Source organism: Peromyscus eremicus, chromosome 8b (genome assembly GCF_949786415.1).
Source record: "Peromyscus eremicus chromosome 8b, PerEre_H2_v1, whole genome shotgun sequence".
NCBI classification, from domain to species: domain Eukaryota; kingdom Metazoa; phylum Chordata; class Mammalia; order Rodentia; family Cricetidae; genus Peromyscus; species Peromyscus eremicus.
Genome location: NC_081424.1, coordinates 4,731,990 through 4,746,774, shown reverse-complemented (window position 1 = coordinate 4,746,774; position 14,785 = coordinate 4,731,990).

Sequence of the window (14,785 nt, the reverse complement as noted above, 5' to 3'; positions counted from 1 at the left end):
GCTGTTTGTATTTGTTGAAGGCTATTGCCACCACAATGGTTGACATTGCTTTGAGTCCATGCAGTTCAGATGAAAGAAATCTGGTACCACACTGTATTTAGTGAGAACATCTATTTTAAAAACTGAAAGTAAGAGACTCCCAACCACAAACTAGGCATGCTTAAAAGCTATAGCAAAGCAGAAACCATAAGGAAGTCACAGAAAATATGAATTTAATTCAAATCCATTAAGTTTTATTGGACCTTCACTACATAAAAATAGTACACCGAGTTTTATTCAGTTTTCTGTTCTCAATGTCAGATGCAAAGTTAGAAGGGAATTTGGTCTAGCAACTGAACCAGCAATTTTGGGAATAAAGTAGGAGCAAGAACATCAAATTCTGACCTCAGCAGAATAACAGCATTGAGCAAGATGCACTTACTTGAATTGGCATCAGCATGAACCGAGTAAGATTCAGAGGTCTGAGCAAGAAGAAGGTGTGCAAAGGGACTATGTTCCATGTCAAATCTTCAGAGGCTAAGATCTTTATACCCTTTCGGAAGCACGTCTGTCTTAATGTACACAGCTAGACAGTCTGCTCTAGACTCTTCACCTCAGCTTCAGGAAGCCTTCAGCTGGAGGTTTCTTATGTATGGCCCAGGCTTTGCCCTCTCTATACATCCTGAATCTCAGTCCCCAAAATAACAAGTGAAATTGGTTCCCTCTGTACAGCAGAAGGCATGAAAACTGACTGGATGAATATGCTTACTGAGGGCTACACAATGTGAGATGTCACATCCCTTTTAGGATCAATGAAACAATAGAACTATAAGTGATTATGCTTATGCACTTAAGGTCAGCATATTATTATTACAGCATATTAAACATATTGTTAAAGTTAGCATATCACTACTTAATAAAGTCACCAGGAAACATTTTGTGAACTAGTGTTGATGAGACATTGATATTTCCAAGACCTGAGGGAATATTAATATTTTTCCAATTTGTAACATTAGGAACAAAGTGTTTTCAGGAGACAAAAAGAACTTTTTCTATTTTGCCAGTTTCTTTTATAAGCTTTTTCTCTCCTCTAAGGAGAGAAATGTCATCTTTGCTTTGATTGAGGTGAAGTGGAATGCCTCACTTGTGAAAAGGTCTAGCAGGTCTGGTCTTAGTCATTTTCTAGCCTGTAAATATCACTGTTTGCTGGGCAGCCAAGATGCCTTCTTGATGTTCTCAGTGGTTCAGTGGGCTCCACAGACAGGCTGATTGTCTTGGTAGTTATGGTATTCACAAAAATCTGCATGCAACCCCTAAGAGGAAGCACCAGATAGAGGGCAGACTACTTCTAGATGGCAGACACAGTGCCGCCATCTTCCAGCTGCTTGCCTGCGAAGAGCAATGTCTTCCTCATCCTGAGTCTTTGACCTGACGTTCTCAGTGGAGCCACCGGGCTCAAGCCTGGCGGGTTGCCCTAGCGTCTCCAGGGCCCCCCTTCCTCTCTTTTGTTTCTGGGAATCTCGACAGTTTGTCTCAAAAGTCTCCAGCGAGGGACGAGGGTTTCTGTGAACCCCAGGCGGTATCGCTTTCCAAGTTTTACTTCTGGCTGCTTCAAGTGTGCATTTATAGATGTTGGTCTCCTGATGAAAGGTAAACACCCGATTTAGTCAAACACTGCCAATTTCTCTACCAGATGGTTGGACCAATTTGCAGCCCCATGTATCCAACTGCCAATTTTCCCATAGCCCAACCAATGAAGTATAGAGTTAAGAATTTAAATTCTTGACACTATGAAAACTGGAACATTCTCTCTTAAAGTCATCTAAGTTTGTGTTTACTCTTATTAGAGCCGAGAATCCTCTCATACCCTTACAAATCATTAGTAATTCATTTTCTGGGTGGTACTTCCTTGCTTTCTTTTTGTCAAAGATTTTCCTCACTCTTCTTGTCTGTTTAATTTGAGTATGTGGATTTATTTCCATGTAAATAAACTGAACAAAGAAAAAAAAAGGATAAAAATGTTACCATGTTCGTAATACTTTGTAAAAAACACATTATCTTGTATGAACTTAAGTTATTTTATCATACTGAATAAAACACAAAATTCAAATGAATGTATTTGTTTTGTTCACCTTCCTGTGTGTTAGCATGGGTGTAGGTTTTGTTCACGGGTCATAACTATGCATCTACTTTTGTCAACTCTTGCCTTCAAGTGCAGGTACAGACAGCAGTTTGCTCGTCTTGATATAATTTAGCCATGACGCTAAGAGGCACACAAGTGACAAACGAAGCACAACACTGAATGAAGTGCTGATTTTGCTCAGTATTTATAATGCATGGGTTTTATTATTGGATCTTTTCCTGCCTTTATGCTTCTGAAAAAAAAAACTGCATTGTGTTGAGGAGCATATAAGAGGTTTTAGTTCCTGGAAAATAAAGCTTAGGTTCATTAATATGCAGAAACCTTAAACATAAATGTATTTTTTTATGTTTCTTTACCAAAAAAACAGTAAGGGGTAATCTTTGCATATTTTTGCATTTTAATTGAATGCTATTTTAATTGAAGTCAAAAGTATATTGAGTTCTCAAGATAGAAGTAAGTTATAATGTAATTGTTAGTAGCTCTGAGAATTGAGGCACAGTTTTGATTTTCACTTTGACTTTGTACAGTCTAAAGAAAACTATGGTGGTCCAGAAGGAGACGGTGTTATGAAACAACGTCCTTTTGTTGCTAAGCAGAACTGCAGAACACTGAAAGTAAAGCTGTCCAGGGAGTAAGGAAAGGCTTCCCGATTGTAATTGTGATCTTTCACAGATCATAATTATACTTCCTTACTGGGATTACGATACTTAAAGGGATAAAATGTGGCCTTTGTGTGATTATTATTGTTTTCTTTTTGAAAGGATTTTATACTCATTGTGATGGTTGATTCAAGAAAATATGCTATATTGATACCAAAAAAATATTTGTAGAGCATCTTCGAGATGTCAGCCTTCTGCCGAACCACTCTTCCAACAAGGTCTCTGTTCATACATATGCTGAGAAGTGAGAACACAGCAACACTGCAAGTGTAGTTATGCTCACAAATAAAAACAAATGTGCATACAAGGGGATTATGGGTATGTGACCTTCCTCAGGGGATATGAACAAACATCTAGGTATCTAAGGTAGGACACGATGACAAACTAAAGGGAAAGTTGGAGGGATTTTTGGGAAACTGAGTCACCGAGCTGTTTTCAGTTGGAAAGAGGAAAGCTTACTATGCTGCTGGGCCATGCATGGATCACTTCATGAGAGTGTCAGCCTCATGCCTCCGTTTCAGCATCCTTTTATCATGTGGGAGAGCAGAAGCAAACAGGAAGTACAAGCACAAAAGCCTGTACATAGCAGTAAATGATGGTGGCTGGGCAGAGTTAGTTCTGTGACCCACCCCCTCAGTTCCTCCCTTTTCTGGACATGCCCAGAGAGGTAGAGAGGCTGGGGAGCTCAGTGGAACTGTTTCAAGAATTTGTTTTAACATGCAGCAGTTTGGAGATTTTCAACCCATGTTCAATCTGAAGAACCAATGAGTTTGCTGGGGTTACTTTAAGAATATGAATGAAGGGTTAGTTTTAGGTGCTTTGAAACCCAAAAGCAGCTGCATCACTGAAAATCCTGTCAGAGTCTGGGTGAAAAGTCAAGAAAGTTGCATACTTCATCCCCCACCCTCACTTCCCCCACCCTCTACTCCCCTCTCACTCCCGCCTCTCCTTGCACCTCTCTATATGATTAGCAAACAGCTAAAAGTGCTAGAGAGATTCCTCTCCCGGGCAGTCTGTACTGCTGTGTAACCCTGGGAAGAGAAGAGGCTTATGAATCTGGTCAATTTCAGGGATTTCCTGAGACTTGGGTTATTCAGTGTCTCAGTCTTAAGCAGTGTCTCTGCAGGGTAGAGAATTTCAATTTGGCTTTTCCTGAGTCTTAATGAGTCTCACCCCAGGATGGCCAGGATGGAAGAGTTTAATTTATAGGAAATATCTGCATAACACCAGGTGAGTGAAACAAGAGGGGGAAAAAAGACTATTCAGTTTGTGTGTTCATTATTCAATCCCTTAAAATCAATCAATTTTATGTGAGACAATCAAGCAAAAATCACAACTTTAAAATTTTTAAATAAGTTGAAGAACAGCAATTATTCTTTTGTGTTCAATGATACTCAGTGGCTAATGGGAATGTGTAACTGGAATTTTTCCTGTGTCTTGCATCTGCTCAGACCCCCCCCCAAAAAAAAAACACAACGAGGCTTATATTAATTACAAGCTGTTTGCTCTATGGCTCAGGCTTCTTACTAGGTAGTTGTTTTATCTTAAGTCACCCATTTCTATTAATCTATGTGTTGTCACATGGCTGTGACGTTACCAGTCTACTGGCATGCTGCTCCTTGGGTGATGGGCTGGGAGCATCTCTCTCACCTCCACCTTTCTCCTTCCTGTCTCTCTGCTTGGATTTCCTACCTAGCTGTAACCTGTCTTATCATAAGCAGCTTCTTTATTAACCAATGGTAGCAACACACACTCACAGCATACACAAAGACCATCACACAGCACTTCCCCTTTTCTGTCTAATCAAAAGGGAAGGTTTACATTTTAATATAGTAAAATTACATGTAACAAAACAGTTATCAAGCAAGAATTACAGTTACAATATTTAATTTAATTGTATTTGGCAAAATTAAAGAAAATACTCTATCATCCATTCTATCTTTGTGAGTTTAAAGTTTCATACATAATTTATCTTTTATCATAACCAAGTAAAACCATAATTATAACTCTCTAGTCTTCAACTCCATCAAAGACCCCAGAAGGATATAATATTACCTAAGTAAACAGGAAGTTCCTTATAAGCAACTTCTAAAATTCTAGAAATAATAGAGACATCTGGCTGCCTGGACAGTCACCCAAAGTTCCTCTGTAACACTGGGACATCCATCTTCAGCCTACAGGCCTAGAGTCTCTGGCATATTCTTCAGTGAAGTAGGAAACCTGAAGGACTGGTTTGCCTAATGGTAAAGATCATCAGTTGCTTTTCTCTGTGTCCTGCAGAAAGTCTGGCAGTTTCTTCTGTGAAGCAGAAGAAACTCACCTTGTTTGGGTGAAGTTCAGTGGCCACCTTCCTACGGCTCCTGCATGTCCAATTTATACAACATATTGTCAAGCAGTCCAGGCAAGAGCAGTTTCTTGCCTAAATTTATGGCTAGCCATTTTCATACTGTAAGCAAACTCCATGCAGAATTTCTTTGACGTCTATTATCTTTTCTGAAGTAATTGATGCTGTCAGGAGCAGATGTATCTCATTGTCCAGTAAAGTCTAAGTTCTTAAAACATTTTAAATGACATATTCTGTAGGTCTTTGAAGTGTTTGAAGATTATCTATCTAATTGAAATATATCTTTGTATACCTAAAAAACTTAACTAACATGACTATAAGTTTGATTATCATAGATAGCTAACTATTAATTATATATTACAATTTTAAATTTCTTAATGATATATTACAATTTTAAATGAGTTGAATAAACACAATACCTTAAACAAGAGTAGAAATATACATACAGTATAACAAAATTGACCTTAAATTTATATTAATAAAGCAAATCCATATCAATGTAAAGTATTTTGAGATTAACAGTTGTTTTTTGGATCAAAGTAGATTCAATAATCTATCTTTTTTATCATTTCTATATTATACCCCTTTTTTTTAAAAAAGAGATTGACTATGACCATTAAACATTTATAATCAACCCCCTTTAAATAAAAACAAACATTTATAAACAATATTTTCAGAATTTTGGCATAGCTTTTCATACTACTTCTTGCTGATTGGGGGTGCTGGCAATCTTATGGGGATCCTGAGAAAATTTAGAATTATGGTCGTCTTGACTATAGTAGTCTGTGAGGCTGCATCATCTCAGCTGTTTGCCTTGAAACTGTTCTGGGTGTTGGATCATCTGGAGACCTCTTAGGGGGTCTTCCTTGATGGAACAATATTAACCTGGAAGCCATTCACAGGTTCCCATTTTCTGTGGAAGCAAAAGCAGAACTTCTTTTCCAAAGCAATGTATCCTTAGACCCAAATTTTGAAGTCAAGGTGCCTTTAAGATACATATGTTGGTTTAACTTAGCAGCCTTTACAATCAAATGTCTTTCTGCAGTTAGCTCATTAACAGTCAAAAAATTCAAAAAAAAACACAATAATATACACAATTCAGACTCTGTGTATTTTCCTTATGTGGCTTAACTTTTATATTACTTTTACTGTCTCTTTAAAGACTTTATTTTTTAAAACTATATATTTCTTTATATAACTGCCCATGCTGCTTTTTCCTCTCTCTTCCAAGCCTGTGTATATTTTTACACACATTGTAAACCATTTAGAGTTTTTTTTTTTTTCATCTGAATCTGGACAGATTCTGTGTATCTGTAATCCCTTTTTGACCAGGATAGTTTTTAAACTGTTAAGCTGCATGGCTAGGACAAAAGCAGCAGCAGCCCTGGCAGATGGCTCCATCCCGTTCAGCTTTTCAGCATGGTGAGGTGGAGCCATGCTCCCTGCCAGCTCTGGGAAGCGGTGGGTCTATTCCTCCATCCAGCAATGTGCAGCCCAGAAACCATTTTTTTTTTTTGTCTGTACTAGCAAAAGCTAAATCCTCCATGCAGTGCACTGGCTGAGTGGCTTGGGGACGCCTCTGTGTACCTTGACGGGAACCTACCATGCTGTGTTCAAGCTTGAATGCCACAGCATCTCTCTACAGTGGCCCACATGAGAGACATGAACTAGGAAGCTGCTCTTGGCCCCATTTCTGTGCATTCAGAATCTTTTTTAATGTTTTTTCAGGTCTATGTGGAGCAACAGCTAATGGTAGGTTCCAATTGTAGCCGAAAGTTTTCCCATGTCCTGCCTGGCCTGCAGCTATTTATAAAATAATTGCTCAGAGGCTTAATATTAATTATAAACTGTTTGGCCTATGGCTTAGACTCATTACTAACTAGCTCTTACAACTTAACTTAACCCATTCCTATTAATCTGTGTTTTGCCACGTGGCTTCATGGCATTACCTGTTGTCTCACATCTTGCTTCTCCTGGCGGTGTCTCGGAGCATCTCCTTTGACTCTGCCTTTTCTCTCTCTCTCTCTCTCTCTCTCTCTCTCTCTCTCTCTCTCTCTCGGATTTCCCACCTGGCTCCATCCTGCCCTATCATAGGCCAGTGCAGCTTTATTTATTAACCAACGGGAGCAACACATATTCACAGCATATGGAAAGACATTCTACAGCAGGTATGTAATGGAATAAGAGGCCTTTTGTTAGAGAGAATAAGAATGATAGGGAAAGTCCAGAGCATAAATGTAACTCTGGAGAAGTTAACAAAACAATGCATTTATATGTTGGGTTTTCAGAGTTAAAGGGTCCAAGCAGAAGGGAAACTGGGTAGAAGTCTGAGCAGAAAGAAACTGGGCAGACATACTAAAAAGCATTCACTACTAGCTTTTCCCAAAGCTCCATTTAAAACATGATAGAAAGGGCATTACTCCAAGCAAGGGCACTGGATGACAGGAAAGCCCCTATCCCACAAGCTTGGGGAGGGTCTGAAAGTGAGGAGCAGGGGAAGATAGAGCAGTGGCTATCAGGCACTGGGTGCTTCCAGACTTAATCTTACTGTGGTAAGGATCATTTCAAATTCCTATATGGTAAGTTTATTTCAGAAGTGTTCCTCAGCAAATTTGGAACAAAAGATAGATTCCAGGATATAAAAAATAAAATCAAAAGTGCTTCTAATACATGGTGAATGTTACATGAGAATAAGATGAAATGCTATTCTATTTATGAAGAAGCAGTAATAATTCAAATTAAAGACAGAGTATTAAGTTGTGATTTGATTTTCATTTTCAAAAGCTAAATTGTAAACACTGCGTAATTATAAGGAGAAAATACATCAAAGAAAACATGATTATGTTCAGCATTTTTATTTTACAGAATTTATACTAAAGAAAGTAGGTTATATTTAAGAATATTTAGAAGTCATATCTAGTTTTATATATGTTGATATTGGAGAACTTTTTAATATTACCTAATATTAAATTCTTATAATTGTTTTGGTATAAAATACATTTCAAAAAATGTTGAAAAATGCCTTTGACTTTAATTAGGAAAACTAACATCTGTTGTACATGTACCTTTCTGTTAATGGGGTGAAAACAAAATTGAAATTCTAAGAGCAGTTAGGCTATTTTACTTTATGGTCCACTAAATTTAAAAGAAAGATTCTGGCCATCTGTCCTCTGATAGTTGGAATTAGAAAATTATATTCTTTCTAATGCTTTAATGGTTTGTGATAATTCTACCAGTTATTCAGAAATAATCACATATTCCTATTATAATCATTTCTTAAGCATTCTTATTGGTTTTCATCTAGGTTTATATTTTAAACAATAACAGAGGCTTCTTCTACTCTGAACCCATTTATTAAGAATTCTATAGGATATTTTATAGATATTTAGAAACAAACATCATGCATGATTTAGATTCTAAAACAAGTAATATTATTAATATATCTTACTATGGTTTGGGTAATTTAATAAGATTTGGTTTTATTCTTCAGTGTCCTCAGACTGCTCTATGTTACTACAATGAAGTCTCTTGAGGCTGCTAACAGTTTAAAATGCTAAGCTGTATTTAGTCTATATTCTGAAGGTTCAAGAACACAACACCTTTATTGGGTCAGTTCTGATGAAGTACCTCTTAGATACAGTCACATCATGACAGACAGATGTTCATGTCCTAGAAAGCACGAGTGTGTGGTGTGGTGTGTGTGTGTGTGTGTGTGTGTGTGTGTGTGTGTGTGTGTACTTATTACATGGTCAAAAAAGAATTCAGAGAGAGACTGGAGATCTAGTCTCTAAGTACAATCTCCCAGCCACATGCCAGACTCTATCACATCATGCCATCCTAGTAGCCCCAACTTCAGGATTAAACCTTCAGCCATAGTAGACCATTGAGAGATACAATTGAAAAATTAGACCACCTTCATGCTGTACCATTCAGCAAACTCATGTTGACATAGATAATCTAACTCAATGCAGTTCAGTCACTCAATAATTTAATAAACATACTGTGTAATTCTATAAACTGCTCTGTGCTGGTGATCACATATGCAAATTCTATCCAAACAACTATTTATAGGAAAAGAAATAATCAAGGCACCTATTTATTTTGGATGTTTTAAATTTCTCTCTCTCTCTCTCTCTCTCTCTCTCTCTCTCTCTCTCTCTCTCTCTCTCTCTCTGTGTGTGTGTGTGTGTGTGTTACATGTCTTCTGATTGTGTGTCAGTGTCCAGAGGTGAGAAGGGGGTGTCAGATCCCCTAGAATTGGCAATACAAGTGGCTGTGAGTTGGAAAACATGAATGCTGAGATTTAAGTAAGAATTTTCTAGAAGAGCAGAGCACTTGTAACCACTAAGCCATCTCTCCAGCCCTCACCAACCCATTTTGTTGTGTGAGATTTAAGTTTGTGGATGGACCAGTAAAATAGCCACCTATTGCTATAGTCTGGATTTAGACTATTTCCTAAAGATGCATACCTTAGAGCCTTAGTACCATCTTGGTGCTATTGGAAGGCAGTGTGAATTAGAGTGAATTAGAGTCCAGGTGAGAGGCCTTCCAGTTAACAGAGGACTGCCACCCATTGATTTATTTATCTCTTATTTTGTGTGATGTCAGGAATTAGGGGTGTGTGTGTGTGTGTGTGTGTGTGTGTGTGTGTGTGTGTGTGTGACAGTAGTTAGATTTGATGGTAAATTCATTTACTACCTGAGCTGTCTCCCTAACCTAGATACATGTGCTTGTTCTTAAAACGGATGCTAGAACTCCAGCCTGTCCATTCCTGGGACTCTCTGTGTCTATGTCTCTATGTTTGTCTCTCTGTATCTGTGTCTGCCCCTGATGTAAATCTAATGTTGTCAGTTAAAATCTCCTGAACTTTTAAATCAAATAACCCTTTTCTCCTCATAGGTTTGCTTAGCTCACACATTTATTACAGGGCCCAAATTAGCTCCCTCCAGATGCACATGTCAGAACTTGTTTTTAAAAACAAAAAAGTGAAATTTTTGAGACTCTTTAAATTGTTCATGTGATCTGTATTGTGAATGTGTTCCTCCATTCATGCAATTATTTATTTCCTCATCCATCCTTCAGTATACATTTGATAAGCATCTGTCATTATCCAAAGAATATACGAGGCATTGAGAGTACATGCTGAAATCCTTTCTCCCAAGCTTAGAAAAAGACGAACCCTAAAATATGCAAGCTACCTCCATGGAGATGTTAGGGACACTGATCAAGAAGCATGTGCTAAAAGACTGAATTCCTCAGGGGAGTCCTGAGTGATGATGCATTAAGCAGACTAAGGGAGGTCTCTGGAAGTTGCATTGTTTGTTTTGGTTTTTTTTTTTTTGTTTTTGGTTTGGTTTTGGTTGGGTTCTTCTGGAACTCTCCTTGTAGACAGTGGGGCAGGGGTGGGGGAGGCTCAAACTTACAGAGATCTTCCTGCCTCCACCTCCTGAGTGCTGGGACTAAAGACAGGAACCACTGCCTCAGGGCAGTGTCTTCTTTACGTGGCCCTTTCAATGTGAAAAGTAGTGTCTAGGTTAATAACTTTTGACTAGGGACGCTGTAGGCATGATTGCCATGCTTACACCACATGATCCCATTACTTTGGACAATGGTTAGACTAGAATTGGATGACTAAACAAAATCAGTCACCTATCAATGCAGCAACGGTCCAGATAGAGGGGTCTGCTAGATTATACCTTGTCAAATAACCACAGTGTGTCCCTAGGGATAACTAACAAATCATTTCATTTATACTTTCAGCAAGCAATAATCTAGCATATGGAGATGAATGTGACAAACAGATATGGCCTCTTGTCAATCTGATCAGGTGATTCAAATAAAGAAGTAAGTAGCAACATGGGCAAAACATCATAAGATGATCAGTTATGTGATACATAGTTACACGTATACATTAAAGTATATATACCTTTACATATACATATACCTTTAAATATTTAATTTTACTGTATGTGTTTGAGTGTTTACCAGATGTATATATGTGTACCCTATGTGTGCCTGGTGCCTGTAGAGGCCAGAAGAGGATGTCAGATACCCTGGACCAGGAGTTACTGATGTTTGTGAGCCATCATGCAAGTGTTGGGAGCAAACCCTGTGCAAGAGCTGCCAGTGCTCTCAGTGGCCGAGCCGTCTCTCCAGCCCCTCCTTGTGTATTTAACTTATATTATATGTAATGCTAGGACCTTAATACTCTCATCTGAACTTGCGTCCATGAGATGTATACTGTGAGTTGAGAGTTAGGAAGGATAATGGAGTGATGGAGCAGACATTCTATATGAACCATGTTTCCTAGAAGTAAGAGGAAAAAATTGAGGAAAGAACCAAGTTAATCTTAGCTGAGGTTCAGTGGAGCAGCAAAGTTGTGGAGAGCAGGGAGAAGGCCTAATTCTTAAATGAGAAGGAGTGCTGTGTAGTGGAGGGCCCTGAGTAGTTCTTTGGAGTCTTGCAATTATCCAGAAGGTAACAGGGAACAGAAAAGCCTATTAGGAAGAGGAGTGATGGAGTTGGGTTTCTACCTCTAAACAAGCCTTTGACCACTGAAAGGCTTCAGAGCTGGAGTTCAAAGGAACAATGGGGTGGATTGCTATTTGGATAAGATTTGTGTCAAAAGTGGTTAACATTATGAACAGACAGACAACAGGACAGCAGAGGCTGAGGGAGGAGAGCTCAGACCAACACTGGAGAACAAGGGTCCATTCTCACATTACACAGGAAGTGAGTGGACAGAATATTGAAATGTTTCTTTTGGGAATGGGGACTTGAGGGACTGCTCTGCAGTTAAGAACACTTGATACTTTTGCAGAGGACCAGGCTGTAGATCCCTTCATCCACCTTGCAGCTCACAATTATCTGTAATTCCAGTTACAGGGAGTCCGTTGTACTCTAGCCTCCATGGGCACATGATGAGTAGAAATACATTAAATAAATAAATAAATAAATAAATAAATAAATAAATAAATAAATAAATGCAAAACACACCCATATTCACAATAATAAAATAATGAAAGAATTAGTCTTCAGTTGGTGATTGATTGGATAACCAATGAGTGCCCAGTTTGAAGATGGTAATCAATAAATATCTTTCCTGGACAGCTATTATTGGAATCTTTGGGGCAGGGAAGATAATAATTTAAAAAAAAAACAAGTTAATCTATCTTTGAAGAACAAGGTGGCTAGCAGATCACCACTCAAGATAAAGATCGATGGATTGAACAGTTAAAAGCATGGTACCTCTCAGTAACTTAGGCAAGTAGTTGTGGTGTAAACCATAAGGGAATGATTTCAATGACATTTAAGAAACAAAACGTAAACTGAATGAAACAAATATGAAGGAAAAGGTGAAAAATTATAACTAAGTTTCAAAAGTAGGGAATTAAGTTGACAGCAAGAATTACAAGAAATGAAATACAGAACTAACAAACAAGCAAAACCAACTTGGACATACCATATATGGTGTGTCAGAGGATGGCCAGGTGAAATCCTGTCTCTGTAGAGCCAAAGCACTCTTGCAAAGACCAGGTCCCTGAATTTCTCTATGGGAACCATTAGTACACAGTTCACTGAAAGTGTAGATCTAGATGAAATCACACTAGGCACAGAATAAAGTTCTGAAAACAGCAAAAATCAACATAGTGGGAAAGCTTTATAAATACAGAGTGGCAAAAAGCTGAAAATAAAAAGAGTGGGTTGTCCTGGAATAAACACTGAAGAAGAATCAAGTGGTTGAGGGTACCAAAAGATAGTAAGTGATCAGGAAAGGAATGGAGGATATGTTGATTTCATCTTGAGAGTTTATTATATATTGTGTACATTATACACGGGAATGCTCATATTTGGAAGCCAGATGAGAAATACAAAAAAGTACAGCTGTTGAATATAGGCCTGTTTTCTTGGGTGTTTTGTTTCTGAATATTAAATAATATTCAATACAACAATACAATACAATAAATACAAAGCTGAAGCAAGACATAGGAAATCTCCCTTTCTTTACTGGGCAGGATCAACGAGATTTCAATGCTATGAGGAGTCATGACAGAGAAAAAATGATGATAAACCAACAGGGATTAATTTTAGATTGGAGATTAGATTCAGTTATTGAATGGGAGGCAGGTGTATTATGGATTTCAGCTATTGTTCTGGAGTTCCAGGAAGTGGAGTCAAATGTTGAAACTATGGAGGACAATCCTCAAAACCATTCATAGGTTTGTTCCCAGGAAAAAGTCTGGACAGGAAACATAAGAGAAAATCATCATTACACAAACAGAAAGAGTTTTTCCTGAAGCTAGGAAGCATTCATCTTTATGATTATGTAATTTTCTGGCAAAAGCAGATGTTTGTATCAAATCCACTTTTGAATTTTGGGACCAGGACATCAGGAAGCACTGGTGATGGGATTTAAGGTGTTGAACAGTGTGCTCTAAAAAATGAGTCACAGAACTCAAGCTGGGAGGTAAGAAAAGAGAGCTGGTGGGTTATTAATGACATAGTAAAAGGAGTAATTATATAGAAATAAAAATGAATGAGAAAGTAGGATATTTGAGTTTAGTCTTTTGGAGGTAAAGCAATTCTGGCTTTTTGAGTTTTTTTTTTCTTTAGCAAATATGAGTGGGTGAACAAAGCAAGGTGGAGATGAAGGTCAGGGACTGGAAAGATGGCTATGAGGGTGAAAGCATCTGCCGCCAGCTGTTAGGACCTGAGTTTGATCCCTGAGACCCACGTGGAAGAAGGAGACAACAGACTCCTGCAATCTGATTTTGACCTACAAATGTACATTATGGGATGTTCCTATTCCTTCTAAACACAAAGTAAATAAAATGTGGTTGTAAAATGCAATTAAGTTCAATAGCATTATGGAAATCTCAGATGTGAAAAGAAAGATGCAGCTAGTGCCCCCTCCCATGGGCACTAGATTTTTCAATATGATTACAGAGCTTGTGGGAAGACAGGTTTCCTGGCCTGTAAAACTTTAACCATTCCCAATATAAAGGATGCAATACTTAGAAATTTAATTATAAATTGAGTATTCTTTTTATTAGTTATTCATGTTAGTGACAACAATAAATGAATAATAATATTTGGAAAGAAGACTTAGTGTACTTTTCAAGGATGTGGATATTATCTTCTAATTTTTTTAATTTTGTTTTACTTTAAAGGAAAATATTTTGGTCTTACACTCCTTTCACTTGAAATTGAATTTCTCTTCTAATGTTGAGTTTAGCATGGTTTAAAATTAAATGGCACATTTTTTTTCCTGATCTTCCTGCAGCAATCATTCATCTAAAACAAAATGTAATTTGACCTTGTAGCTGGAAGTCTGCAGAACCCTGGTTCAAAGTCAGTTTACAGTATTCACATTTATAGTTCCTGGTTGATAATTAGCTCAATGAAGCAAGCAAACAAAAAAATCATCTATGTTTTTCCTCAGACTTTAGTAAGGTATACAATTAGGAGCATCATATTTTCCCTTGGTTTAAAAGTTTAAAGTGTGAAAATTAAAATGCATCATCTCACTGATATCAGGAAGCTTGTTAAAATTATTTGCAGATATTTCTGTGAAGTCTGTTCGTATTCAAATGAGTTCTGTGGGCTCTTCTTCCTTTATCATCCTTCATTGCTGGTGTTGCGTTTGTAGTGACTATCATG